Raw genomic sequence first — 27,462 nt, forward strand, 5'->3', positions numbered from 1 at the left:
GGGTAAGAGAGAGAGAGAGAGAGAGAAAAAGAAAGAGCGACTGACATAAAGACAGAGTGAAGAAGTGAGAGAGCGGGAACAATCAGAAAGCAGAGGTGGTGATGGGGCGAGGGTGTGGGGTTGGGGGGGGGTTAAATCAGAATATACATGAGTCAAAGTCTTGATTGATTGGCTCTGTACTTCGTGTCCCCTCACTTATTACTGCAACACCCAACAGCAAAATCAACCAACACTAAAACACTTACCATATCTACACTCTGGGAAAAAATGCTATTCATAGGTAGATAGTATGTTTGAGTAAAATGAACATTGTTGTTTTATTCTATTAACTACAGACAACATTTCTCTAAATTCAAAATAAAAATATTGTCCTTTAGAGCATTTATTTGCACAAAATGTGAAATGGCTGAAATAAAAAAATAGATGAAGAGCTTTTAGACCTCAAATAATGCAAAGGATACAAGTTCATATTCATAAAGTTTTAAAAGTTCAGAAATCAATATTTGGTGAAATAACCCTGGTGTTTAATTACACTTTTCATGCATCTTGGCATGTTCTCCTCCCCGAGTCTTACACACTGCTTTTGGATAATTTTATACCATTCCTGGTGCTAAAATTCAAGCAGTTCAACTTGGTTTGATGACTTGTGATCATCCATCTTCCTCTTGATTCTATTCCAAAGGTTTTCAATTTGGTAAAATCAAAGAAACTCATAATTTTTAAGTGGTCTCTTAGTTTTTTCCAGAGCTATATATCATGGTAAGAAGCCATTTACTTGCATGCCTTGCTGGTAGGTAGGTAAACCTAACATCGTTCGCACCTTCAAAACTGTACACTAAGTCATTATAGGCTAATCTTCCATCTTTGCAGTGCCAGGCATCAATTTCTGTTGACAGAAGAGAACAAAATACTCAAAACTGACGTTTAAATGAGTATGTAAAAGCATTTTTTAAATCACTGGTAAAATCTGATAAAAATCTTAAGAATAGTTTTAGCGTTTGGCCCAATAATGCACAGAAAAAAACAGATTTTTCATGTTCTGGCTACTAGACAAATCTGCGCATCGCGAGATGGCCTCCTCACTAGTGCAAAAATACTTTTGACCCTCGTTTACCCGTGGCATAACCAGCAAGCTGTCTCTTTTCACTGAAGGGCATGGCTCTCTGTAAACAGATGCCAGTAACCGAACTGGTGCTCAGAGGTTAGAATTAAAAGCACTAGCATTTTTTTCTTTTAGTATGCCTTAAACAGCCAAAGACAGAGAATCAAGCTGGTAAAAGGTTTGCTGACCACATACTACACTGTGAGGAGTTTATGTTACAGTGTTCAGACTATGCTGTGATTGGTGGGGCACCTGTGAGCCACCGCAGTGCCGTACTATAAGATGGTCAACTAAACCAGCCCTGCTGTTGGCCAACTTAAAATGATTAAGCTGGTTGGCCAACTTAGCTCAAGATCAGCTTAGGCTGTGTTTTTGATAGTGTATGAAATTGAAGTGGTCTATAAGCATGATCAACCGGACCAAGCTAAGACCACTAATATCCCCAAGCCATATCATGCATTTCCTGATTCTACAAGTCTGCCAATAAACAGGCCTGGGTGAAATACTCAAAAATGCAATATTTTTCAATTGTATTAGTTTTTCTGTGTTCATATTTGTTCTGACTGATTTTTATTTCTATTTTAATAATTATTTTAAATAAATTGGCACATCCAATGCTGCAAAAAACTAGCCTAACCGACAACTTACACCAAACCCTCTGTCTGACACACTTACACCACAGCCACACATACCACAACGCCACTAGCATACCAGTGTCACTGCTCTGCTAAGAATGGTCCATCATCCAAATAACTGTGTAGTGATCTTCTCCACTGATGTAAAAGGTACAGGGTCTTAGATAAATTGTTCAGCAAGAGCCCAAACACACTAAAAGCAACAAAGTGCATCTTTCTGTCACATGCTCTCTGATGATAAAATGGCCAATCAGTGCAGGTACAAAGAAAGCTAAGGGGTATATGTGCAGAAAAAAGAGGAAAGGGTGCTCCAGCAGAGAGCCATTGGAAAGGCAGAAGATAGAGCAGCTAAACCGAATGCCTGAGGCTTGAACACATCACAGTGGCAGTATTTAACCACAGACTATTGATAGCAGCTCTTTCAGGCAGCTAACTGTTCAAGTGTCACACAAATGCCAGTTTACAATATCTGTAGTTTACTTTAAACCCCTTCACCTGAATGGAGATTCTGTCCCAAGCCGGAAGGCAGATGCCTTATCAGGAATCTAGGAGCAAAATCTGTTAGAAAAACAGACATTAGCACCTTTGTGTTTGAACAATCATTGTGTTCAGGAAAAGGAAAAAGGGCTTTAGAGTGAAAAAGGTCTTGATCAACATCAGTTAGAAAGCGTATTGTCAAGGATCACTGATTCTGCTTGGTTGGGATAGACAGGTTAACACAGGAAAATCTAGTTGAAACTGAGCGAAAGCTTTCTTTTAATTTTTTTTTCTCGTTTTTTTCCCAGATTCTATCTGGGAATTATTTGATTATGAGCATTGCTTTTGTTAATTGATGTTGTTCTTAAAAAAAAAAAAAAAAAAAACTCTTGGGTTTTTTTCAATATCAACAACAATTATACAGACAACAGCTAAATTGCACTGTAGCAATGGCATTTCAGTTTTAAGGCTAAACACATTTATAAAAATTCATTGGATCAGCATGGCGATTTATTGAAAGTTTTTAAAGCAGTGAAAAGAATAAAACTTGGTTTAAACCATACATGACAATTAATTTTACACACGATTACACAATTAAGAGTTGTGTTACTGGCACATATCTAGTAGACCCTTATGGTAAAGTACCTATAAACATTCCGCCATTCGCAGAAGTGTTGACAGCTAGAGACCAATGATTAACCCTCATGTCAGAACTATATAAAATATCACAAAACTGTATTTGTGTGTACGTGTGAGCAGTAAATGTCTGAGTGTGTGTGTGTGTGTGTGTGTGTGTGTGAGAGAGAGAGAGAGAGAGAGAAAGCGTTTCAATAGGATCACGTGTTCGCCCTCCTAAGGGAAAATCAATCAGTCTGAAAATGGACACAGCTCAGCGTTAGCAGGTCAGCTCACCCGAACAAAAGTCTGCGGGTTGTCATTGTGTCTCGTGTTGTAACCTTCGATAATTCATGCGACACCGAGAACATGGCGCGAAAGGGGAGCGTTTCCTTGTCCCTCTAAACTTGGTTCTTTATTTACTGTTTGTTTACTTAGTCATAGTCTGAACTTCTCAGAAGGACAAAACAAGGTTTCACAACCTTAAGCTGGACAAAGAATTCCGCTCATTCCTGACTTCCACCTTCCTCTCTTCCTGTCTATATTTCCGTGTCCGGCCTCACTCTTCCCCTTAGCCTTTAGCACTGACTATTGTTATTTATTGCCCTGATAAACAACTAACTGCTTGTTATTCTCTGTCAGTCTATGAGCTCATTTACCCCATGTCACTTCATGTGATCAGTATCTGTTTTTTGTCCTGATTAGGCATGGGCAATATGGCCCAAAACCAATATTTTAGACTATTTTTGCGATAACTATATTTTTGACAAAACAATTTTCAATTTTGAAAATATACAAAATAAATGTTTTTTTTTTTGATGTATGTATAACAGTTTCAAACATTCCTTTGTAACATAAAATCTGTAAACTTTTGTATATTTCGTAAACACCTTTCCAAGAAACTGATTTTGCTTTTAAATATAGAATAATAAACAATGTAACATAAGCACAACATAATGTATCAAATGTTCAGCATCATTCAGCAGTGTATGTGTGTAGTGTATGTTACGCCTAACCATTTAGTGTGCAATAGATAATGTTCATTCCCCATACACCAAATTAGGAAAACTCAGTTAGGAAGTGTGAGATACCCCGTCTGTTCATAATCTGCTACAATTTTAAAAAGTTGTGTATTGTACCAAAGATTTAGTCAGACTGAAATGAAAAAGATTGCTGTGTAAGTGTTTCAGCTATACTGGAAGGGGTATAGGTTGTTGAATGTGTCTATGAGTGATAGATGTGTTTACACTGCTTTAGCATGTGGATTTGTATCTAATTTAAATGCATCTTGTGTCTGCATTTTTATGTGGTTTGGCCATATCTAGATATAATCTTGAGACTCAAGACCCATGAAATGACCGGGTGTAAATGGGGTCTATCTCTCTCCTGCTCTTATACGATGTGTGTGTGTGTGTGTGTGTGTGTGTGTGTGTGTGTGTGTGTGTGTTTGTGTATAGGACTGCTAAGCCATATGGCTGCAAAGCTGCTGTTGCCTGGTGACACAGACCTAGCCGACCTACCATCACTCATCCCTCCAGGGTCCTGGTAAAGAGTGTGTGTGCGTGTGTGTGTGTATTCACGTGCGTGCCTATATGTGCCAATTGACTACAAGGCTATTGATTATTCCATCCAGCTGCCAGAACAAATGTTATTAGAAAAGAGAGAGGAACAGGTTGAATGAACCTTGGCTTTAGCCTTTATATATTGACACAATTAAATTACCAACCTAATTGTGTTCCTTACATTTAGTTTATGATTTTATTTAATTGCAGACAGTGATCTGAGATATTTCATTGTGGTCAGCTTCCTTTGATTTGTTAATATACATCCATTTCTGTATTACAGGAATTCTCCAATTCATGTTTAGTAATGGGGTAAAACAAATAAATTCATTAATTAATAGTGAATTAATTATTTATTAATGATAATTTTTGCTTCATGCATTTTGCAACAAAGACAATACTAAACTACACACATTACACACATAACAAAGGCATGGCTGATCTGCCTGCAGTCCTGACCTGTCCTCATTAAAGAAAGTGTGGAGAATTTTGAACCAAAAAGCAACAACAACCCGTATTTTTGCACATCATGAGACTCACTTGCTAGAAAACTGGAATAAAATAAAACCTGTAACACTTGATCACTTGGTATTCTCATACCAAAACATTCTGTCATAGTTTTAAGAACAAATGGCAACATTACAAAGGGTTATGCGCTTTAAATGTCCCATTTCATTGTTTTTCATTATTAACGCCATGGTCTCCTGTTTGAATGAATGCCCTGTGAGCTGGTTTTCAGTATAAGGCTGTTTTAGTTTAGTTAAAGAGTAGGTCAGGAAGAACGACAGGAAAATGTCGGTGCTCTGTGATGCTCCCTCCATGGCTCTGCAGTGGGCGGTCAAAAACCAAAGTGGGCAAAGCCATGAATCCTTGACCACATTGATGCCAGTGCAGTGGTTTCTAGTAAAATTATAGATTTTAAAAATATTTTTTTTTAATTAAGGAGAAGTTGAATGTTGAAATTTAAAATGAAAATGTTGAAAGTATAAAGAATGAAATATCTTGGGTTCAGTTTCTGCATCCTCATCTCATCCTCTTGTAAACTTTTGACTTTTTGAAAAGCTTACAAAAAGAGGTCTGACAAACTCAAGACAAACCCAGACACAGATCCACAACAGCATGAGAAGAGAGTCGACAGCTTGTGAGACAGGCGGCTCACATGGCAACCCCTTGTAGTTCAGTTGAACACTGGGCCAACTTGCAAGATTCAACTGTTAAAAAGAAGACTTGACTCAAAGCTGCGGGTTTAACAGTAATGCCAAGATGGTAAAACAAGAAACAGGAGAAGGACAGGAAGTAGTTTTGTGCCACATGACTTTTGCCATGTCACATGGAAGCTTAAGAACGCTGCACTGACCTGTTGGACATGTGTGTGGGACCTCCTGTATTCTGCTTCCTGAGTTGCATGTCTGTTTGCATAGACAATTTTAGCCAGAGGCTGCCGGTCGCAATCATTACAATCCACTGTGCTGTCCACCGTGGGTTGTAATGCCTTCTATGATGTATCCCTGGTACACATGTGACACTGTGGATCGAGGAATGTTAAATTCCCACACAATTTCAGAAATGGAATCTTCCATTTATAAGGCACCCACTTGACTTCAACCTCAATCCTAGCTTATACAGATGTGGTCTATCGACACTTCATGATCTATTTACAATGACTTTTGGCATGTTGTGCTTACATTTTACAGTGCTCTTATCCAGAGCAACTTACATTTAAATCATGTTATACAGTTAGGCAAATGTAGCTTTAAACACTAAGAGCCCTCTTGCCCAAGGACTCTTATGGGTGTAGCATTGTGCAATGTGTCCAGCCGGGAAACTGAACCTGAATAGTCTGCCACAGGGAGGGTGGTGTTGTCTCCCACTGCACTACACCAAGAACAGCACCGACAGCCTGACAGTCCCAGCACTCACATGAGTACATGTTCAGCTGAAGATAGTACACTCAAGATAGAAGATAGCACTCCCACACATTGTGCTACAGAAAACACACTCACAGACAAACACACAGGTTTGTTTTCCGTCTATGGTAGAACCTAAGGTAATACACTTCCAGTCAAAAAAAGCAATCAAATAAACTCTCCACCACCTCACACTGCTTTCTCACATTTACACTCAAAAAGCTTTATCTCAAAAGCTTTATTTAAATGCACTACTGCCCACACTGCCTACTGGTTTTCTACATACACTGATCAACCATATTATCAACACCACCTCCTTATTTTTATTCTCTTTTTGGCCATTTTATCAGCTCTATTGACCATTTATTGAACTTTGCAAAACTATAATTACAGACAGTAGTCTGTATGTTTCTTCAATGATCAGGGACTGACAGGACCCCTACAGAGCAGCTATTACGTGGGTGCATTAACACTAATATGGTGGTGGTGCTAGTATGGTGTGTTGTGCTGGTTAAGTGGAAAAGTTTTTAAACATTTTTTATACTAGTTTTTAAAAATAGTTCACCAACCAGAAATATCCAGCCAACATCGTCCTGTTGACTGCGTCCTGTGAGCACTGATAAAGGACTAGAGACAATGACCAACACAAGCTGTGCAAGGTAGGGGTATCTAATAAAGTGGACTGTGAGTGTTTTAAAAACAGTGTTTAAATACTCCAGCAGCCCTGCTGTGTCTGATCCACTCATACCAACAACAAAACACACACTAACCTACCACCACCATATTAGTGTTACTGCACCCACATAATAGCTGCTCTGTGGGGGTCCTAACCATTGAAGAACAGGGTGAATGGAGGGAAATATATATCATCATTTATGGCCAGCAAAGCAGAGAAAATGCACGGTTAGTGTAGTAACAAGGAGGTGGTGTTAATGTTATTGCTGATCAGTGTATTCCCCAACATAATCATACAAAATATTCTTTTTCTTAAAATGTAAAAAACAAACACAATATAGAGCTCTGGAAAAAAATAAGAAGAACCCACTGAAAAGGATGCGTGTCTTTGATTTGATCAAATTGAAACCCTCAGGAATATATGGATGATTACAAGCCAATAGTCCAAGCTGAACTGCTTGAATTTTTGCACCAGGAGTGGCATAAATGTATCCAAAAGCAGTGTGTAAGACTGGTGGAGGAGAACATGCCAAGGTGCATGAAAACTGTGATTTAAAACCAGTGTTATTTCACCAAATATTGGTTTCTGAACTCTTAAAACTTAATGAATATTTTCTTTGCATTATTTGAGGTCTGAAAGCTCTGCATCTTTTTTGTTATTTCAGCCATTTCTCATTTTCTGCAAATAAATGCTCTAAATGGCAATATTTTTATTTGGAATTTGAGAGACATGTGGTTCATACTTTATAGAAATAAACAACATTGTTCATTTTACTCAAACATTTACCTATAAACAGTGAAATCAGAGAAAATGATTCAGAAACTGAAGTGATCACTTTATTTTTTTCCAGAGCTGTATATGCACACTGCCTTTTAAATTATTTTAGAACTTATATAAAAAGATGATCCACTCCAATGAATGTGTGGTGATTGACACTCCAAAACAGGCCATATTAGCTTCATAGGGGACGTGGCAAAGACAAACACTAATTAGAGGAAAATCAATACTGAAGCTGGGAGGACATCAACCCCAGTAGCACAGGGAGAGCATCCATTCAGTTAACAACTGGCACCAGCCCACTCCAATACACATGAGCGCATGCCCAATCAATCACTCGTGATTTTGGCAAAGTGTTAATGACTGGTCTGGCTGCAGCAGCCCAGCTTTACTCTGTGTCTCGTGTGGAACTGCAGGTCCCTCTTTTAGTCTGTTACTCTATTACTCCAGACTTAACAAAAATAAGCAACATTAATACAACTGTTGTACACTAGGATGTAAGTATACAGCTTTGGAAAAAAATAAAGAGACCACTTTAAAAATGATGAGTTTCTTAGATTTTATCAATTTAAAAACCTCTGGAATATAATCAAGAAGAAGATGAATGATCAAAGGCCATTACATTTGGTATGCATTTAAATAGAACAGAAAAAAAACAGCTGTTATTGCAGAGAAACATATGTGGTGAAATGAATGTTAAAAGCTTTCATAGGAAGTTGTACTTTGAGGAACACAATAAATAAAATAGGAAGAACTGGTATCTGTTAGTAGTTTTATATGTTTGTATGTGTGTATGTGTATCTGTGTGTGCAGGCGTGTGTTTGTGCTTCAACCCCCAGTTTCAGTCTCATTTGGACCTCTAGAATTGCTTGCATTTGATGGTAGCTATTTCAGTCCTGTGTGTGTGTGTGTGTGTGTGTGTGTGCGTTTGGGAGCTTCCTACGCCTGTCTCTTTCTGCAATATCTTATGGACACAGAGGAACCAGCTTACTTAGATTAGATTCATGCCCTGAAGCAGGAAGATGCTTGAGCATGCATGCACATGTAAACATGTCTGAGTGTGTGCGTGTGAGTGTGTGTGCGTGTGTGTGTGTGAGCGTATGTATGTTGAAGCATGTCTACTACTGCACTGGAGAAAAAAGCCATTCCATTAAAGACAGAAGCAGTCAATGGGAATGTGTCCTATTTCCAATACTGTATCATGCCAAGACCTCATCATATATGTATATACAATTATCATCATAATAATAATTGCCCGAGAAAGGTTAGCAGGATTTCAATGCTTCAGTGTTTCAATGGCATCATACTTACACCTCACACCAGGACACCACAGCTTGTGGATGTGTAACGCATGACAACAAGCCATTCATCTGGGTGCTAACCACAGCACTTCAGACTCAAACTCATTGATCCTCTACACCATGACAATTTTACAGGACACTGCTTGTCCATATCTTGCTGCTTTTCTTTATTTTTTTTAATTTATTTTACAATTAGAAAAATGTTTTATTTAGCTTTAGAAATTGCTATTCATCCTGATAACAATGCTGCACAGACAGGATATTATGAGCTTGCTTACTGCAGTGACATCATCACATGAAAACTGATACCATGCTTTGAGATTAAATGACCCAGTGTCAAGAATATAGAAAGAAAATAAAGGGGGCCAAGAACAAAGCCTTGTGGTACACCACAGAGAGAATCTTGCTTATCTGCTTCCCTAGACTTAAAAAAAACTTTTCAACTGTATCTCATATTTCCTGGACAGTAGAGACAGCTTCTTTTATCAATAATTTATATTTCCTTTTGAAAGAAAAGAAAAGCAACGCCAACTGTGGCAAGGAAAAGATCACTCAGGTCTGGAGGAGGAAACCTTGGAAGAAGCTAAGACTTTTTGGCCAGAGGTGAACTCATCCCCCTCTGGTCAAAAAGTTTCTTCCTCCAGACCTAAGTGAGCTTCTCCTTGCCACAGCTGGCTTTTCTTTTCTTTTCTTTGTGTTTAATGTATTTTTGATATCTTGTCCTGTTACTGGATTCCTGTCAAACTGCTTTGTTGACATTGTAAAAAAAAAAGGCAAAAGGCGATACACAAATAAACCTGACTTGAATTACTCCAACAAAGCAGGATATACTAATTTAATCCACTCGGTTTTAGTAGAAATACTAAATAAGCATGTGTCCCCTTTAGTCCTGTCACAATAATTCGATTATCAAATTATCGTATGATAAATGAACATGATGATAAATTTGGCCATCCTCCATATTTCCTTTTGTGTTTACTTTGTATTTTAACAGACACGTTACTTTCAGCTGGTTGTACTGTTCTGTTCTCCTGATACTTGACTTAAGAGAAGGTGAGTAACAGAAGTATCAAGTAATGAAGCACAGATACTTTGATACAGTACTTAAGTAGGAATTTTGGTTATGTATACTATACAGTAGTTAATTCATTTTTAGGTGACAATTATCTTACTTTTTATTTATAAAATTTTATATTGTTATAGTACAATTCCAATTTCTGAATTTTCCTAACTATTAAAGTGCATTGCTCTTAATTTGCTATTATAATATAGCATAAAATAAGAGGATATTTCTTTATTAATCCCACAGTAGGGATGTATGTGTAAAAAATATATTTGGATTATGTGTTTATTTGTGTGTATGTGTATCTGTAAGTGTAAGCGTCATTAAATGTTTTTTTTTTTTATTTCTAGGACAATATATCATCCATTAAAAATAATTGCACTTAGTCCCAGGACTTACAGAAGCCTGCAATATGTCTCATGTGATGCTTAAACCAAGATCAACCCTATCGGTTGCATTGTTTTCTTTTCTTTTTGGTTTCCATTGGACAGATGCTTCCTGTTCTGCTGCTGTTCTTTTGCAGATATAAAAAAAAAATTGAGGGCACAACAAATACCGGATATGTGTGTGCGTTTGTGTGTGTGTGTGTGTGTGTGTGCGCAAGCCTGTAAAAGTGAGAGTGAAGAGAAAGTAAGAACAGTGCGAGACAGAAATGGATTAAAAAAGCAGGGCAAGGTGTAACAGCAGCAGGGTGCAACAATACACCATATAAACCTGCAAAAAACTGCACAAAAAAGGCTTTGAGACCCTTCTGAGCTCTGCTGATCTGACTAGGCTTCCCTCCAGCGTCTCCACCTCTGCTGCTCAGACATGACCTCGCACTAGCAAAGCCGTGCAGCTCGAGATGCTGTGCTGATCTCTGCTACACTTCTTCTTCTTCCTGCAGAGGACTGACAGTTGCAGCATTTTAAAAGATAAAAAAGGCAACCGCTTAGAGAAAACGAGAGAGAGAGAGAGAGAAAGAGAGACAATGACTTAGACCAAGAAAGAGCAAGAGTCAGTGCTGGAGGAATGCCAGCACTTCCCACAATGCAACAATGATATGATACAGCAGGCGGAGAGCTAGAGAGAGAGCACGCTAGAGAATAGACTGCAATAGACTGACTGACAGGGAGATTATTCTTTCCCTCCTCTTTCAAATCGTTCTTTGTTTGGTTATACTCATAAAACTTTCACTTTCCTTGCAGAGGCGCTCTATAACCAGCCAATCATTAAACCAGAAATGCAAATGTGGGTACTTTCTAGTTCCTACAGGACTGGGGAATACTCCCGCCAGCATCAGTGAGGCCTTGTTGTGGTTTAGATGCAATACAGTGGTAGCATTCAGGTCACTGAGGTTTCAAATGCTGTTTGATGACAAACGAAAAAACTATAAATATCTATATGTTTAAACTGCATATTAGTGCTGGGCGATTTTCACAATTAATTCTATTAATTCAAATGCGATTTTCAAAATGGAGAAATCGCGATTTTACATATTGTGACGTGTGGAGGCCTCCGGTGGGATATGAACGCATGAACAGCAAACAGATGCTGAAAACCCATGATCTCTTCCCTCAGATGGAACTGAATTCTGTAATTCAGCAATAGCTGAACATAAGTTACCTTCAAGACTATATCTTTATCAGGGATGCCCATTCCTTTTTAAAAAATACAATGCAAAATCACATGCTGCACACATATTACAAAAACATGGCTGTGGAAGATGATGGTACTGTTGCTGGAAGAGCCTGCCTGTAGACCTGACATGTCCCCAATAGAATACTATGTGCAAAAAAAGTTTGCAGGGATTTTTTTTAACACCGACAAACTTGTACTGTTGCACATCTCAAAAAGTGTTTGCAGGAAGAATGGAGCAAAACAACACCTGAAACACTTAATCATTAGGTATTCTCTGTGTAAAAATGTCTTGTGAGGCAATTACAGCTTTAAATCTTGTTTAAATCAAACAAAAAACTATGTGCATATTGAATATGGTGTATATGGTGAATATGAATTACACACATCATCACAGGTTTAATCCTACAGTCAAGTCAAGTGGTGTATTTGTCGTTTGTCAATACAACTGGCATACACTGAAGCTAAATGTCATTCATTCAATGTAAACAAGGAATAAAATGATTTTCAGTGGTGACTCACTTACTGCAATTTACTCCATAGCTAGCTGTAATCCACGTATATCATTTCTGTGAGATGAAGAGTCTTGACATTTGTTCGCTGTCAAAAACAGTAAAAGCCACCAAAATAAGGAAGTTCATGTGGCTGAACTGACGCTACTGTTTTAGGCAGTGCTCACACTATGGGTCAATGTGCTGATCTGTTCAGCGGCAAGCTTCCATTTCTGACTGTGCCTTTGTGGCTTACATTTTAACACTGAGGGCCTTTTTTTTAAACAGAGCACCGCTCAGCTTTTTTAGTAGGGTCTGTGTTTCTTTGGTATTGTGTGGGCGCACAAAATGAACCTTGCTCGTCTCAAAGTATGCCGCATGTACTAATGTACTAAAAAGGCATGTACAAATTCTCATGAGTGTGTTTTGGGTGTAATATGAAATAAACCAATCAGTATTTCTCTTGCCAATTCCTTTAAGAGCCAGATGCGCTCCGACATTGGCGGATTGATATTTTATTGACACAGTGCTTCTGCGAGTATTAGCAGAGGAAACTGACCTGCACATTCATGTTGTGAAGGTGCACAAGCATGTCATTTATGTGAATAGCAATTTTTTTTATTTAGTATTCTGTTTATTGTTGATGTAAAGTTGGGTTTGTGCTCTGCTGTGCGTCCTTGTTTGTGTGTACCGACCGGGGTGAGGCTGAGTACACAGCTCTTCTGTGTTGCCAAGATATTAACGAATGACGGCTGAATGTTGTCAGGGTTCAAATCAGTCAGTGGTGCACCATAGGTGTGGCTATATATTTAAAAGCTTCTTTGCTATTTTAACAATGCAGGGCAAAGGAGTGAAAATAGACATTTGCAAGGTGTAAGTTAGCAATAAGCACAGACTGAGAAATTTGAGAATTCTCCGGTTAAGAGTCTAAAATCCAACTTTCTTTAGCAATTCTTACTCCCTTTTTAGACCTTACTCCAATCTAAAGAAGAACTAGACTAATCAGATAACTGCATTAATGCACTTATAAATATGCATTTGAACAAACTTATGAATAAGTTCCATATACTAAGCAGGAGCAACTCAAATATTTCAAACACAGAGAGGGGTATTTAGAACATCTGTCCTCAAAAGAACATACTGTAATAACTGCTTCAGAAGGCAGCCATTTCTGGTCCAGAGTGTTTTTAATCAGAGTATTTTTTGGAACAGTAATTCATCCAGAGGTTATGATGGAGGGGATTGAGAGGTCAGTAAAAATGTGTCTGATCTGAGAGCCAAATACAAGAGATTTGTGCCAACTGTGAGAGCCTCGTGCCCAGTGCAATAAAGAGAGTGGGCAAAGTCCCACCAATTTACGGTACTGGGAAGCTAGTCAAGGATGTTGCAGTAGTTTTATCCAAAAAATGAATGACAAACATAGAATACTAATAGAGAAAACTTAATCGGACATAAACAGACATACAAACAGAGATACTGCTTAATAAACCCTTCATCATGTCATCACATAAGAGGGTAGTTGTGCAAGAAAGCAGGGGTTCATGGTCAGTAAGGAGTCCTGCTTTTGTCTTGGTGGACACAACCAAGAAATCTGTGTATTGAGACACTAAAGTCAGCACCACGATCAGTGTTTTTTGATGTGTGTGGTGTCATGGTGTGGGGTACATTTTTGTAAAATAAGAGATAATCTTTGGTCTTCATTACAGGCATTTTGATAGCCCAACTTTACTTTAACAAGGTTCCAGGGTTCCTACTTTTTCTTAACTCACAATCTGGTGCGCTATTACAGGATGAGAGTGTTTGTCTCAAGAGTTTGCCATGAAGACACTAATGCTATGTCATGGCCAGAGACAACGTCAGACCTGTCCCTTTACCAACCTAGTGCAAAATCTGCAGAAACTGAGTGAATATTTAAGCTGCATGGGATGGATTATCATAGAACACCTTTAGGAACCTCTACAACCCACATCAGTCTAAATGTTTAACAATTAAATAAAATGTATTGTTTCTGGTGACCTTTATCTTTCTTCGCAATAGCATTGTAATCCAACCCTCTTGAGGCAACTATTTCTGCAGCTTGTTTTTTGACAAGTGAATATAAACCCTTAATTTGTGTTTCTGTCGCACGTGTCTCCTATTTAGATAATTCTAACAGCATGTCTGCTCAAAACAGGCCTGCATCATCCTGAAACACATTCAGTACGCTCAGCAGTGGAACCATCAGCTTCCTGTTTATCCGTATTTCAACGCAGGCCTGGAGAAGGCCAGAGGTCAAGCACAGCTTCCTGTATTTTGACTGCGATGATGCCCGAGATAAGGCCGTGTCTCCATGCAGAGGATCAGGAAGGAGAAAATCCTAAACATAGCCTCGGCAAGATTTGCATGTTGGCTCGATTATCTCTCTTTTTTCTGTCTGTCTCTCTCTCTCTCTCCTTCTCTCTCTCTCACTCTGTGACTCATCTCTGTATGGAAAAGCAGATATGTGGATACTAGAAGCTTTGTCATGAGAGCGCTTGCATAATTTGATCAAATGGAATGCCAATTTTTTTTTTTTTTCAAGCACGCTAATATTAACATAAGCCTGCTGTGTGCAGGTGCTAACATATTCTGCAGTGTCTCTCCTAAATGACTCACACTGGAGCTTGTTTTCACCCACCAGCACAGCGCCCAGACTCTTTTAGAGCTTTCTCGCCTCTAATCACATCCCTCAGCCAATCAGCACTCTTCTTGCAAGACGTGGAGACGCCAATAGCTAATCAACACCCACCTTCAAAAGACTCGGCGTAATGGATTGTCAATTAGCACCATCTTTGTAACACTGACCTTCTGTGCTTTCACTAGGGCCACACTTTAATTTCCCTCCCAGGAGCTCATCTTTTTTGATGTGGCAGGCGAATCATTCAGCGCCTCTTTTCGGCCTCACCTTGTAGCTCATTAGCGGTGAGGTCGTGAATGATTCCTCCCTCACTGCTCAGGCCAGCTCTGACCTCTCCAAAATGTTCTAATGTTTATAATGTTTTTCTGCCTAGCGTATAATCAGCTGAAGAGGTGGAGGTGAATCAGCAGTGCTTTTACTCTAAGTATGAATCTGTTGCATCTGTCCATCCCCTTGTCCACATGTTTCTGGGTCATCCATATTCTGGGACCACCATAGTTGTAACTTTAGCTATTCAAATCAAAGGCAAAGCCATTAAACCTGGACATAGGAGTCTGCAAGGTGTGTCTCAAGACACTTCTAAGATCCTTCACTCGACTGTGTGCACATGTTTGAAGATTTATCTTCTAAACATGTTTGACTTAAGTCTCATTTAGCTTGAACACAGTCTGTGCTGTGCTGTTAGTGGTTTGTCCGTTAAAAACACTCATTATCTAGCTAACCAAATAAGCTAACTTCACTCTCCCAGACACAGGTTTTTACAACAGTAATCAGGTTAGTCTGTCCAGAACAGCTGTACTGAGCTGTCTGACACTCTGTGTATCTGTACTAGAGGCTATCTTAGCAACTAAGCTTCAGAATCGAACACTACATCCACTGATGTTCAATTTACTTTTATTTATGGCATTTAATTGATGCTTATACCTAGTGACACTCAAATCGTGCTTTACAGGTAGGAGAAGTAGTGTTAAAACTGTTTTGTAAAAGTTTTGTATTGATTGTGCTGTATTTAGGGTTGCAATTGTATGTTTTAAAAAAAAAAATCTATAATATTAAGTTAAATTGTCTCTCTTAATTTCTTAAATTTCAAAAAATGTCTAAAATATACATTTTTAAAAAGTTACTGTTGCTGGAGTTCTTCTCCAGCTCCTCTACTTATCTTCTACGTTGTCTTCTTATCATTTTTTTGCATTAAAACTGAGATGTAATAGACTAAAGATATTTTTTTCTTTGAACAAAGCTTTGCTATTGGTAAAGATTAAAACAGCATATTAATATTTGGTTGCATTTTAACCCAATATGTTAATGTAACCAGTATGATACCCATCAATTTTCATATTGTGGTATACCTGACAATACAACAGTAAGCCACTGCAAATCTAGACTGTACACAATCTCCAGTTCCATAATGCTGACTCATTTTACTCCATGTCTAATGTGGAACCACAACTAAGAACAAAAAACAAAGGTAAAGTCTGGTGGCAAAGTGCTTTAGAGGATAAATCAGGTTAGTATCGGTTCCCACACAGTTCCTATCCATTATTTTAGAGCAGTGCCTCCATCACTACCTGTTTCTCTCTCTGTCACAGTTCCTCAGTCTCACCGTGTTCCAGTAGCTAAATGTACGACAATTAGAAAGCAGCTGACTGACTGACTGCACTTATACACTTCACTACTCTTCCAGCATTATGGGGACTCACTAAATCACACGTTCTGTACCAATCACGGGTCCTGTCTGTGCAACGAAGCTCACAGTAACTTTCCTTTGTTAGCAGACATCACTTTTTTTCTGTCCGTCTGTCTCTCTCTCTCTCGCTCTCGTGCTGGTTGGATTGATTTTTCCTTTCTGCTTCGGCTCAGCCACACTGTTCCCTCCTGAACCAGATCTGTTTGTTCAGCATGAATGAGATTGCTAAAAAAAAGCTCCAATTAAATAAGAGACTCTACAATGCATTCGCACACAGCTGCTGTACCGCTTTTACAAGGGGCTGCAGGTGAAAGCTCAGTTTAGCTCATTTTAGAGGCATAGAATATTGTGTGTGTGTGTACACTGTACAATCTCTGGGCTGGAAAATGCCAGCAAGACTGAAATGCAGTCAATCAATTGACTGGTTTATATAATATCATGACCAGTTCACCAATATGCTCACCATTGAAAGCAAGCATGACTGCATGACTGGTTCAATAAGCTTCTGGCAAAGGCTGAATAACATCTATGCTGTCCAGACAGGTTTTCTTCTAGATTTTGGAGCACTGCTGTGAGGATTTGATTGCATCCCCAACTAGGCCTGTCACGATTAATACATTATCAATTATTATGGAAATGGAAAATGATCTGAATAATATCTGATAATCGTTATATCATCTATTGTGTTTATTTGTATTTTTCTTCAGCTATATATAAGAGTGAACAGTATTTTTTGTCAAAGTAGCTCAAGTTCTTATGCTTATGCTAATGCTATTTACCCTTTGTCAAACACATCAACTTTAAGAACTGACTGTACACTTGCTGCCTAATACATCATCACTGTCCAATGAAAAACAAGTATTTCTATTTTTGTAGATTTTTAGTTTACTACATAATTTAAACACACAAACTGTCATTTACACTGTGTCTAAATTGCTTAATCAGTGGACCAATAGAAAACATTAAAATTCCAAAATTACTTGGAATAAACTCTTTTTACATTGAATTCTATTGAAAGTTAAGAAGGTTTATCTCTCCCCTGTACAGTTGTCATTTTGGTTTATGTTTTTAACTACCCAGTGATGATAAGAACCACCTCTATAACCAGATAATCAATGTTAGTCATCACTTAACCTGTCAGATGTGTTTAAATGGTGCATTATGGCTGAATGGTGTATATACACCATTCAAGCCTTACATTTTGACCACCTCCTTGTTTCTACACTCATTATTCATTTATTATTTTTTTCAGCTCCACTGATTATATCAGAGCACTTCTGTAATTCTATAATTATATACTAAGTCCTTCTATGCATAATTTACAATCCTTCTTACACCCTGTCCTTCAAATGGTCAGAACCCAACAGCACCACAGAGAGCAGCTGTAGCTTGGGTGATGGGTCATTCTCAGTATTGCAGTGATATAGACATGGTGTGTTAGACTGTTTTGTGCTGGTTTAGGTCAATCAGACACAGCAGTGCTGCTGGAGTTTTAAACACTGTGTCTATTTACTGTTCTCTCTGTTAGATACTCCTACCTAGCTACTCCACCTTGTAGATGTAAAGTCAGAGGCAGAAGCTCATCTGTCTCTGCCCAGTTTGTGTTGATCAACCTCTAGTCCTTTATCAGTAGTCAGAGGACGCTACCCACAGCATGTCGTTGGTGGACTATTCTCAGACCAGCAGTGACACTGAGGTGTTTAAAAATATACTAAACACAATTGTGACATGGGCTCTTTTTGCTAACATTTCGGAATCAACAAAAGTAATTGAGGTCATGTCAATATATTGTACAATAAGTTAACAAAAAGGATTTATCACACCAGGCTTGCCAATAATTATATTTTTTATCTCACCGTATAATTGCACTTTTTTTGTATTTTTGGAAGCAGGTCTTCATAAAATTCACACTCAAGCCTGAAACTAGGGCTGTGAAAGTAAAGCCAAATCTTGAAAAGCGGTTGTTTACACAGAATGCAGTGTACGTCAATCACTATAACCAGCTCTATTCAGAGGCCACAAGTCAAACACCCCATTAAAGAGGGATTTCTCCTCTCCTCTTACTCTATCTTTACACGGCTTTCAGAGGATTTACTGCAGCTCTAACAATACACAGCTAAAACAGGTTTCATCTCCAGAACACAGCAGAGATTTGGGCTAGTGCAGAGGTTAAAATGAGGTCAAGAAGGTTAAGAGTGTGTGTGTGTTTCCTGTGTGGTTCATAAAAATAGTACATAAGAGCAGGGTCTGATTTAGCCCTAGCCCTGCTCACTTCATCAAATGATGAGACTCAGAAGCTCGGAGAGTAATGGCCTATCATTGCGTAAACCAATGTATACTTACACTTGATCACTTCATCTTAAGTATTAGGATTATGTCTGGATAAGAATAAAGCGTATAAAAATGCAAGTGTAAACGCACCCAAGACGCTTTTGAAACATACAAATTTGATCACTCAAACCACTTTACCCTTTAAATGTAACAATGACACTGTAAAATACACTTGTAGCAACCAAACATCTAGTGTACCACAGCATACCCTTTGCACAACAATCAGCAAACAACCACGTTTTAACACCTTAGCAACCACTAATCAAAGGCATCAGGCAACTGCCTGAATAAAATGACTATAGCAATCACCTTGCCACTGTGGAGCACCCATCCTGCATTACTTCTCTCTATGAACGTTTCATTACAAAAACACACACTTAAACTGATGTGATGCCATGTGCAATATGTCTTTTTTTCTTCCAAAATGAATGTGAATACAAATAAGAGAGCAATGCATGTTGTCTGTGCACTTGTTTGCTGAAAAAAAACACAGAAGAAAAAGAAAAGCTTATGGATGAGAAAATGGCTGCTTGTTTATGTTATATTACTCCACTGTATCATGTGCTCTCATTGGCTGTAGCTATTCACTGCACTTTCAGTTACAGCACTTTTCACTCTAACAGATGTAGAGTTGTTGACAGGTCCAGGTACTAAACCTGTCTGGGGTTGTGCCATATCGTATCGTACACAATGCGTTGTGAAATAGTAATATTGTAATATAGTAATACTGTGAAGCTTTAAGAGCATTTTTGTATATATGAGCAGTTTATGAGCATGCATTAAGTATTTGGTATTTAAATTTTTGTTTCAGCACTTCACACATGGCAACCAAGCCAGTGTTCAGCAAATGCCAGTTTGTCTCCTATTTAAGGCTTCAAAAACTGTTGGCAACTCAACAATCAGGGCTAGAAATCTTGCAGTGTGAACCTGGCATTAGTCATATCATAGCAACCAGTTAGCAACCATTTAGCAAGACCATGAAAGCTACCTGTAATACTAAAGTTGGTAGGAACTAATATAGTGTCCCATTGCTTTTGCCTTGTCCCATAGAAGCAACCTGCAGGATATGCTTGTGGGGCCTCCTGCATTGAATGCTGATGTGATTTCGGCATTGCCAATTCTAGCCAGAGGTTGTTATTCCTGTTATACATGTGACACTGTGAATTGACTAAGGTTAAATACCTGCACAACTTTGTAATTAGGCAAGCCTTTGCTAAGCTTTCCCAAACACTACACAACAATAGTGCTGTTTAGTCCAAACCTAGACTCATCTATTGCAATAGCATTAACTCACTACCTATGAACATGCTGCTATATTTAGACATCATTCCATTGAAAATCAAGAAGCAGAATTGAACCACACACAGGTTGAGCACCATCTGACGCATTACAATGAACTCACATCCTCACCGCCCCTTGAGTTGGGTGACCCCAGACAGGCTATAATGAGATAAGAGGCAAATCAATACATAACTGAATGAGCCTCCTCTGACCTCTTTGCCTGTCTCTGTGGAGACATAGCCCTTCAGTACCACAGTGCTGAAACTCTACACTGCTCTTCTGATCCATATCTCGCAGTCTAGACTGTTCCCTAGCTAACATATAAGAATGTTATAAGAACGTTTAGCAAGAGTTTTAGGAATGTAAGCCTGTAATTCTAAAAAAGACCTGTTAGGAATGTTCTAAAAACATGTGGTGTATTAAATATGTGCATCACAGTGTTATTACATTATGTTATGTTTCTTACACCACGTCACCAGTTGGAATAACATTAGCATTATGTAAATGCTTAATGTAACTTTCCTAAAACATACATCCCACCCTGCAAAAAGCCATTTAATAGAGGTAGCATTAATGCTTCAACCCGGACCTTCTCCTTTAGCCCCCCCACGGCCAGACCCAAGCAACATTAGTATTAAAATGCATGATTTTCAGCTCAAAAACAGCTTTTGCTGATCTTTGATGGCCAACTGCATTTGAAAAGCTGGTCATACAAGTAAAAACGTACCTAGTGCTGGTAAATGATCTGGTGTATGCTAAGTTTGATTTTTTTTATGCAGGGCATGTTGATTAACTTGCATGACCCTGCTTGTTCATACTAGAGGTCTAGCTTAGCCAGGTTGGTCATGTTGGTGGATCAGCTAAATCATCATACTTAAATAGAAACATAACCTATACTTGAACAGGCCAGGCTGTTTTTCAGCAGGGTACATTTTTTTAACTATGAACAACCATTACCATACTTTTTTTTTTTAATCCTTTGAATGTTTAAAGAACATTAGGGAAAACATGACAGATTCATTTTTTTAAGAACCAAAAGTACAGAAAACATTCTACCAACTAAAAATTGTTAGTTAGTAGGTTTACAGGTGATAATACAGTTTGGTATATTGTGATATATTGTGATACTTTAATTAAAGCAATATATTCCTTTTTTCCATAGATAAAATGTATAGAAAAACTGTAACAGTAAAAAACACCAATATATCACAATAAAAAGTAATTGTAGCATGTTAACAGGTAGCGGATATTGTAATAAAAATTATTCACAAAAATAAATACTCAAAAAATCTGAGTAAATGAAAAGTTTACTTCCTATCCAGTGAGAACACAAAATAACTCAGCGTCTGCTGTGAACATTTGCGTGCAAGCTATTAATGAAAATCTATACAATATGAGAAGTTTTGTAATACTTTTGTTTATCAACATTTGCTTACACATTTAATTATTAAATCCTCTGTATAATGCACTGCACCTGCCACTTTTCAATTGGGTTTGAACTCCTGCAACAAACTCCTAATATACTTTGACATGCCATATGTCCTGGGACAGAACCTATTATAAATGTGGAGTCTCCTGCATTGAATGTGTATGTGATTTCTGCCAGAGTCGCTTGTCTGTACACAGACAATTCTAGCCAGACACCCACTGTGCTGTCCACTGTAAGGCATTAAGGCATAAGGCATTCTATGATGTATTTCCAGGTACACAAATGACACTGTGGATCAAGAAATGTAAAATTCCTACACTACCATCTATTCGTCTCATACAATAATTCATGTTGCCTTGCCATGAGCACAATAGGCAATAATAAAACGCAATCACAAGATAACACGTCACTATTTATAAATGTATGACTTAAAGCCCTGAGGCAACACCAGAGGCAGCATCAGTTTATGACACACACGCATGTCAGTGTATGAACTTTAGAAATCTTCAAAACACCCAAACACAGTACACAAATAAGACAGTAATACTCCAAAGAGAATGAGTGAATAGGGCCATAGTGCCAGTCTGTGAAGCTCACATTTGCCCTGTGTTTTTCCACCAGAGGGATGCCATCCTCTCGCATCCCTCCTCAAACATAACCCACGCTTTAGACTCCTATAAAACACTGCCTTTCATCATCATCTCTTCATAAATGACTTAGTGAGGTAATGGGCAGTAAAGCTGAATGTGCTGCAGGTTTGGTGCAACAGATGGTTCAGCAGCATCACCTCAGTGTATTGTTACACACTGGGATCTCGTGCATGCACATGCAAGCTGTGGCAGATGTTCAGCCAGGGGCTTGCTTTACTGTGTCTGGCTGGGCATTAGCTTTGCATGACTTACACTGCTGCATACCTGCAAAGGCACGGCATGGTGCTGAACTGGTGTCTCTCACTCTCTCTCTATTTCTCTATCTTACTCTCTCAGAGCAGTACTTGGCAAAAGCACAGTGTGTGAGCGTGTGTGTGTGTGTATGTTCAATTGCTGCACCGTTTAAATGCACGTAAACCGGCACAAGCCAGTTGTGCGTCATGCGTAAAGGAATGCGTAAATGTCTTTTCACACCTATTAAACCAAGCCATCATGTGTACTACCTTCTTAATGGGAAACAATGCACCCCCGTTCGTGCTAAACGATACAGTACACACACACAAACCGGTCTCACCTTCAAAGTTTGGATCCCCCAGTCAAGCGCAATGCAGGCGTCTCGTCCAGTCTCCTGAAGGTGTGGAAACGGCTGCAGGTCAGAACTTCCAGCCTCCTGGACTGTGTTTTACGCTGCAACTGCCTGTTGCTGCTCTGCGCTCGCTCTCTCTCTCTCTCTCTCTCTCTCTCTCTCTCTCTCTCTCTCTCTCTCTCTCTCTCTGTCTCTCTCTCTCACTGCTGCTGCATGTGTTTCTCAGTCTACTCGTTTAATAAGGTCCTGCAGTACCGCTTTCCTCCTGCTGGAGCTCTGCTGTCCAATAGTGTCTGATTTGAACATCTGGAGCAAAGCAAAGTTTCTCTCCAAAGGAGACCAAATGATTATCAGATGATTTGAGCACATACTGAGAACATCTGCATCACTGTTCAAAAGTATTTGGATAGCTGCCCATTCAGTGTGTGTGTTTTTTTCTTTTCAAAGTTAAGGGTGCTAAAATTTAGTTGGAGTGATATTGAAACGATTGTGTATGTCTCTTAGTGCATTCAGTAATTTTAATGCAATTTTCTGACAAAAGTTTTAAATCAGTTTCCAAAAGACCCAAATTTCTTTTTAAAAAATCTGATCAAATCTGTTTTCAAAATGATTTCAATCTTTCTAGCATAATCTATCACCTATTTTTAAGCAAGTCTTCAAAATTAAACAGCATCTTATGCTTTTCACAACTAGCATGGACGCATTCTTTTATTTTTATTTTTTATTTTTATTTCATTATTGTACAGACTGAATCGTTGGGCATTATAGCCAGTAGGTCGAGGCATTTAGTTTGACCGGGAGCATGGGTAGCTCCAATATTTTGTGTTTTTTCTGATTTCTTGGATTCATAGCTCAATAATTATTAGCTAATGTTATACATCCTGCTTTTGTTGAAGTAACTGTCGTTACGTGTCCAGGGAAGGCTTTGTATACATTTTTGAAGTCTCTAACTGCATTCAGTGACATTCAGAGCATTAGTGGTGTCAGGATGTTGTATGATCCCCAAATTCCGAGCTCATCCCTAAAAACGTATTGGATGAAGCATCATCATTCAATATCATCATTCATTAGCAAGGGTGTCCTCAAACTTTTTTACAGACAGTGGATCTCTCTGTATGACAGACAGCTGAAGGTGTTTGATACGGGAAGGAGACCAGCACCATCTGCTGGACTGTTATACACTCTTAGTAGTTATGAAAAGTAGATGAAAAGCTGAGCTGAGATGTAGTGGGCTGATTTTTTAGTTTTGTTAAGTACAGGGGTTGGACAATAAAACTGAAACACCTGTCATTTTAGTGTGGGAAGTTTTATGGCTAAATTTGAGGAGCCTGGTGGCCAATCTTCATTAATTGCACATTGCACCAGTAAGAGCAGAGTGTAAAGGTTCAATTAGCAGGGAAAGAGCACAGTTTTGCTCAAAATATTGCAATGCACACAACATAATGGGTGACATTGTGATGTATCAAGAGCCACAGTATCCAGGGTAATGTCACCATTCCACCAAGAAGCACGAACCACATCCAACGGGATTAACTGTGGAGGAATCTGTGTTGGCAGTTATGCTACATCTTAAAATACACTGTAGTTTTGTTGTAGTTTGTCTCGTTTTCTTTGGTACCGTCGATGTTCAGGATGTTAAGGTCACCTTCCGTCGTTTTTTCTTTCATTTTAAAATGTCTAGTTGTGGTCTCTAGTATGAATGAAAAAGTGCTCAGGTGTCTCTGTATAGCTCTTTTTTAATGGACTGTTTTAGGGGTGTGTCCAAAATGACCGGATTCCAGCTTTGCTCATGAATATTCATACATGCAAACAGCATGCAAATATCTCTCCTCTGATTGGCTAGGAGCACTGCGACGCCCCTCCACCGCTCTGCCGCTCACTGCCTCCCACCTCCTAACTGATGAGCGGTGATGTTGCGTCGCTTCAGCTCCGCCTCTGGGAGTTTCTCGAGCCAAGGTGGGCTGGTCTGTGAGTTTCTGCCTACGTAGGCAGAAAGATAATTCAAAATTCACCCGTTTTTCGGAGGGGTGGAGGGGGGATTTCTTTGCTTAGCTCCTGCAGACAATGGGGGCTGCAAAACAGTTTAATGTGCAGGTGTACACATTCAACTCGGAGAGACCTACTGTATTCCACAAAAAACAAGAAAAATCGGATTTTCGCGGAAGGTGACCTTTAAAAGATTTGAATCACTGTGCAAATCTAATCTTTTAAAAAAAAGCTCTCAAACCAGTTAAAACAGTTTTAAATAGGTAAATATTGTTTGGCTGAAAGTTGATGGACTTCTTTTTTAGACTAAATCGTTGGGCATAATGGCCAGTAGGTCTTCACGTTAAGATTGACCATTAGCATGGGTAGCTCCAGTTTCATATTTTTGTCTGATTTCTCTGATTCAAAGAAGAAGAGTCTGATTATTAGCTAATGAAAAGAATCAGGTGCTGAAATGTTTATAGTGTTTATTTTAAATACCAGTGAAGGTGACACACTGAGCAGGGTGCAGGGTCCTTAATGTCCGCTAGATGGCGCCAAATACCTGTAGGAAATCCTCCATAACTTCCTGTTGTTTAAACTGCACAGTATATGAACCAAAATCCAGAAAGAAATATATTTGTGCTTTATTAATTTATGCAGTATAAATAAAAAAAAACTGTTTTTTTTGTCTTGGAGTGCATTGGGATAATTGGCAATGTATTGAAACATATGTTCTGGTGTAGTACAATGTTGTAGCAAGCTAAATGTATCTGAACCTGATGGTTCTATATTAAAAGCTCTCTCACATTTCTCAATTTTGCCACCATCTCCACTTTGCCTAAAACTGCTTTTAAAATTAAGTTTTAGTTGTTTTATGCAATATATAATCATGTTTTTTTTTTCGTTTTGTTTTATCGTTAACATACTTTTATTATTATATATTACTTTGGGGTGTTTGTTACTTTTTTGTTGTAATACTTGGTGATTTTTGTCCTTTTTGGATTTTTGTTTTAAAATTACAATTTTGTTTTCTTGCTTTAAAATATTTCTGGGATGTTTTTAGTTTAAATATTAAATATTTGATCTTATATTAAACACACTTTTTGTTTTCTTTTTATTTTATTATTTATGTTTATGGAGACAACTGGTACATCAGACAATGTTTTTCTTTATTTCTTTATTAAATGTACTTGCTACATTGCAGATTAATATGAAAGACATGAAAACAATTAAGGGACACATATAGAATTACATAGTAAACAGTAAAAAAGTGTTTGTCCTCCACAATCACCTGAGCGAAACCTGCTTTTTGTATATAAATAAAGTAATTCTGCATGTGTTCCTGTTTAGCTTTAATGTGTTCAATATTAAATTTACACTGTAAATTTGGTATTGTATGTACAATACTTTTATTAACCATACACACAGTCCCACATACTACAATCTAGCTTTTGCTTCCTGTGGTAGCTTTATGATGTCTGCAGTCTGCAGTAGATACCAAAGCAAAGAGCATGGACTTAATCATTCCTCTTGCTTTATTTCAGAATATTTTATGTTGAAACAAACCTGTCTTTCAGTGTATTATGATTGTTTTTAGACATTTTCAGACAATAATGTGCATCAATGTAAATCTTAAGTATAAACCATATTCTACCTTCAATGTTTGTTTTCAGTTCCTGCATAGCTTTTTTTTAATTAAACTACCTCTCTAAATACCCATTTTTTTAAACTAACTCTCTAAATACTCATTTTTATTGAACTACTTCTCTAAATACCGCCTTTTTATTGAAATGCCACTTTTTTTATTGAAATACCACTTTTTTTATTAAACTACCTCTCTTATTACCCCTCGTTTATTAAACTACCGCTCTTAATACCCCTCTTTTATTGAACTACCTCTATAAATACCCTCTTTTTATTGAACTAGCTCTCTAAATCCCCCTCTTTTATCAAACTACCTCTATAAATACCCACTTTTTATTGAACTACCTCTCTTAATACCTCTTTTTTATTGAACTACCTCTCTAAATACCTCTTTTTTAATTAAAATACCTCTCTTAATACCTCTTTTTTATTGAACTACCTCTATAAAATACCACTTTTTTACCTACCTCTATGAATTCCCCCTTTTTATTGAAATACCCTTTTTTATTGAACTAACTCTCTAAATACCCCTTTTTTATTAAAATACAACTTTTTATTGAATGACCTCTCTAAATACCCCTTTTTATTGAATTACCTATATAAGTATTCCTATTTTATTGGACTGTCTCTTTAAATAGCCCATTTTTTATTAAAATACTTTTTATTGAACTAGCTTTATGAATAACCTTTTTTATTGAACTATCCCTATTTGTATCCATTGGTTTTCAGACTTCTGCGGTAGCCAATCAGAGCGCAGGTGGGCGGGCGCTTCCGGAAAACGCGTGGCGGGTAAAGAGAGCCTCCCGGCTGTACTGAGCTCCGTGTTCAGCGGGGTTTCTGGTTTTTTTTTTACAGGAAAAGGAGACAGAGGGAATGAGCTGCTGACTCCCGGGGAGGTGAGTACAGAGCTGGCTGTGTGAGTATCAGGGTTATTCTGTCTCTGGGGGTGTAAATCCCGCTGTATGGGGAAGGATGTAGGCTGGTACTGGAGCACCTGAGCATGTGGT

General features: G+C 38.2%; 2 protein-coding genes across 3 annotated transcripts in view; one reads left to right on the top strand and one right to left on the bottom strand.

The window, feature by feature from the left end:
• The window catches only part of LOC103046990 (RAS guanyl-releasing protein 2), a 54,921-nt gene extending 31,904 nt beyond the window's left edge, over nt 1-23,017 (bottom strand). Inside the window, exon 1 of one of the 2 annotated variants that reach the window (XM_022681912.2) lies at nt 22,832-23,014. The gene's annotated coding sequence lies outside the window, so the exon portion shown is untranslated. Of the gene's footprint in view, nt 1-22,831 lie in introns of both variants that reach the window. The other variant, XM_022681911.2, reaches the window with a different exon arrangement.
• A 4,201-nt stretch (nt 23,018-27,218) lies between these two features.
• Nucleotides 27,219-27,462, top strand: part of LOC103041365 (equilibrative nucleoside transporter 2) — a 28,500-nt gene continuing 28,256 nt past the window's right edge. Inside the window, exon 1 of the mRNA XM_022681914.2 lies at nt 27,219-27,351. The gene's annotated coding sequence lies outside the window, so the exon portion shown is untranslated. The remainder of the gene's footprint in view (nt 27,352-27,462) is intronic.

This window comes from Astyanax mexicanus, chromosome 25 (genome assembly GCF_023375975.1).
Source record: "Astyanax mexicanus isolate ESR-SI-001 chromosome 25, AstMex3_surface, whole genome shotgun sequence".
NCBI lineage: Eukaryota > Metazoa > Chordata > Actinopteri > Characiformes > Acestrorhamphidae > Astyanax > Astyanax mexicanus.